Source organism: Oncorhynchus masou, unplaced genomic scaffold, assembly GCF_036934945.1.
Source record: "Oncorhynchus masou masou isolate Uvic2021 unplaced genomic scaffold, UVic_Omas_1.1 unplaced_scaffold_2415, whole genome shotgun sequence".
Classification (NCBI taxonomy): domain Eukaryota; kingdom Metazoa; phylum Chordata; class Actinopteri; order Salmoniformes; family Salmonidae; genus Oncorhynchus; species Oncorhynchus masou.
In genome coordinates, this window is record NW_027008869.1 from 46,588 (window position 1) to 50,752 (window position 4,165).

Consider the following 4,165-nt stretch of genomic DNA (forward strand, 5'->3'; position numbering starts at 1 on the left):
TTAACTGACCCTGTATATAGTATGGTATTAACTGACCCTGTATATAGTATGGTATTAACTGACCCTGTATATAGTATGGTATTAACTGACCCTGTATATAGTATGGTACTAACTGACCCTGTATATAGTATGGTATTAACTGACCCTGTATATAGTATGGTATTAACTGACCCTGTATATAGTATGGTATTAACTGACCCTGTATATAGTATGGTATTAACTGACCCTGTATATAGTATGGTATTAACTGACCCTGTATATAGTATGGTATTAACTGACCCTGTATATAGTATGGTATTAACTGACCCTGTATATAGTATGGTATTAACTGACCCTGTATATAGTATGGTATTAACTGACCCTGTATATAGTATGGTATTAACTGACCCTGTATATAGTATGGTATTAACTAACCCTGTATATAGTATGGTATTAACTGACCCTGTATATAGTATGGTATTAACTGACCCTGTATATAGTATGGTATTAACTGACCCTGTATATAGTATGGTATTAACTGACCCTGTATATAGTATGGTATTAACTGACCCTGTATATAGTATGGTATTAACTGACCCTGTATATAGTATGGTATTAACTGACCCTGTATATAGTATGGTATTAACTGACCCTGTATATAGTATTAAACTGACCCTGTATATAGTATGGTATTAACTGACCCTGTATATAGTATGGTATTAACTGACCCTGTATATAGTATTACACTGACCCTGTATATAGTATGGTATTAACTGACCCTGTATATAGTATGGTATTAACTGACCCTGTATATAGTATTAAACTGACCCTGTATATAGTATGGTATTAACTGACCCTGTATATAGTATGGTATTAACTGACCCTGTATATAGTATGGTACTAACTGACCCTGTATATAGTATGGTATTAACTGACCCTGTATATAGTATGGTATTAACTGACCCTGTATATAGTATGGTATTAACTGACCCTGTATATAGTATGGTATTAACTGACCCTGTATATAGTATGGTATTAACTGACCCTGTATATAGTATGGTATTAACTGACCCTGTATATAGTATGGTACTAACTGACCCTGTATATATATGGTAAACTGACCCTGTATATAGTATGGTATTAACTGACCCTGTATATAGTATGGTATTAACTGACCCTGTATATAGTATGGTATTAACTGACCCTGTATATAGTATGGTATTAACTGACCCTGTATATAGTATGGTATTAACTGACCCTTATATAGTATGTGTTCTTATATTTCTTCTTATTTGTCTTGTTTTTTTCTTCTTGTAATACATTCTTATTGGTTACTGCATTGTTGGGTATTGGAAACAAGGCATTTCACTGTACTTGTGCATGTGACATAAAATCTTGAAATATTAGAAGTCACGTTCACTGTTGTTGTCTGAAATGTGCTGTTCAAAACAACTTTGACTCTCCGACTGGGGAAAAATAGGTTTGAGCGGTCATCCAACCCGGTCGTCCAACCCTCGTCCAACCCGGTATCCAACCCGTCGTCCAACCCGGTCGTCCAACTGACCCCCGGTCGTCCATATCCAACCCGGGAACTGGGCTTCTTTCTAAAGCTCCCTGACTTTCCAGTATTTTTAATGTGTAACCTTTATTTAACCTTTATGTAACATTTATGTAACCTTTATTGACCCTTATATGTATGGTACCTTTAATTGACCCTTATATAGTATTTTGTGTATTAACTGACCATTTATAGTATGGTACTTTACTGATCCTGTATATAGCTGTCATGGTCTTAGTATTAACTGACCCTGTATATAGTTGGTCAGGCCACTGTGACATGGGTTTATGTTGTTGTATTTCTGTGGGGTATTTTAGTTATTGGTATTGCGGCTGACCCTGTATTGTATAGGCTTTCTGACCCTGTAATCAGAGTATGGTATTAACTTTCTCTGATTGGGAACCGTATTTACTAACCTGACCCTTTATATTTATTGATTTAACTGACCTGTCTATTTAGTTTCACCAGACCTGTAATATAGTATTACACCTGACCCTTTATATAACCTTTTGTATTTGTATAGTTATTTCATGTGTCCTTTATTCATTGTAAAGTATGTAACCTTGTATTTAGTATTACACTGACCCTTTATATAGTATGGTACTAACCTTTATTTAACCTTTATAACCTTTATTTAACTTTATGTAACCTTTATTTATTTCACCTTTATGAACCTTTATATAACCTTTATTTACCTTTATGAACCTTTATATAACCTTTATTAACTTTATGTAACCTTTATATATATTTAACTGTAACCTTTATATGACCTTTATGTAACCTTTATTTAACCTGTATTTACCTTTATGTAACTTTATGTAACCTTTATTTAGTTTATTAACCTTTATTGACCCTGTATTTATTTAATTTCTGGCTTTATTAACCTTTATTGACCCTTTATATAACCTTTATTTGAACTTTATGACCCTTTATATATTTTATTTATTTCACCTTTATAAAACCTTTATGTAACTTTATTTAACCTGTATATAACATTTATGTAACCTTTATGAACCTTTATATAGTATGTTATTTGACCTTTATGTAACCTTTATTTAACCTTTATTTGACCTTTATGTAACCTTTATTAACCTTTATTTAACCTTTATATAACCTTTATTGAACCTTTATGTAACCTTTATTTAACCTTTCTGTAACCTTTATTTAACCTATGGTATTTAACTGACCTTTATATAACCTTTATGGAACCTTTATACTGACCTTTATTTAACCTTTGGTAACCTTTACTGACCCTTTATATAACCTTTATGTAAGCTTTATTTAACCTGTATGTAGTATGTATTTATTGAACCTTTATATATTTACCTTTGTGTAACCTTTATTGTAATGGTTTATGACCCTTTATTTAACCTTTATGTAACCTTTATAACCTTTATTTGATGGTTTATGAACCTTTATGTAACCTTTATACTGACCTTTATTTAACCTTTGTAACCTTTATTTAACCTTTATATAACCTTTATGGTATTTAACTAACCTTTATATAACCTTTATTTAACCTTTATTAACCTTTATTGACCCTTTATATAACCTTTATTAACCTTTATGTATATAGTATGTAACCTTTATGTAACCTTTATATAACCTTTTATTTATTTATGAACCTTTATATAACCTTTATTTATTAATGAACCTTTATATAACCTTTATTTAACCTTTATAGTAACCTTTATTGAACCTTTCTGTAACCTTTATGGTAACCTTTCTGAACCTTTATATAACCTTTATTTATTAATTGACCTTTATATAACCTTTATTGAACCTTTAATGACCCTTATATAACCTTTGGTACTAACTGACCCTGTATATAACCTATGGTATTAACTGACACTGTATATAGTTATGGTATTAACTGACCCTGTATATAGTTTGGTATTAACTGACCCTGCATATAGTATGGTACTAACTGACCCTGTATATAGTATGGTATTAACTGACCCTGTATATAGTATGGTTTAACATGAACCTTTATTTAACCTATGTAACCTTTATATTAATTGACCTTGTATATAACCTTTAACTGAACCTGTATAGTATTGTATTTAACCCTGTATATAACGGTTTTAACTGACCCTGTATATAACCTATGGTTTTAACTGACCCTGTATATAACTATGGAAAGTCATTAACTGACCCTGTATATAGTATGGTATTAACTGACCCTGTATATAGTATGGTATTAAACCCGACCCTGTATATAGTATGGATTAACTGACCCTGTATATAGTATGGTATTAACTGACCCTGTATATAGTATGGTATTAATTGACCCTGTATATAGTATGGTTATTAACTGACCATGTATATAGTATGGTACTAACTGATCCTGTATATAGTATGTTGTATTAACTGACCCTGTATTTTTATGCGGCTCAGTTCGTCTCTCAGTATGTGTCTAACATCATCCTAAACCTATGGTATTGACTGACCCTGTATATAGTATTAAACTGATCCTAAATATAGTATGGTATTAACTGACCCTGTATATAGTATGGTATTAACTGACCCTGTATATAGTATGGTATTAACTGACCCTGTATATAGTATGGTATTAACTGACCCTGTAAATAGTATGGTATTAACTGACCCTGTATATAGTATGGTATT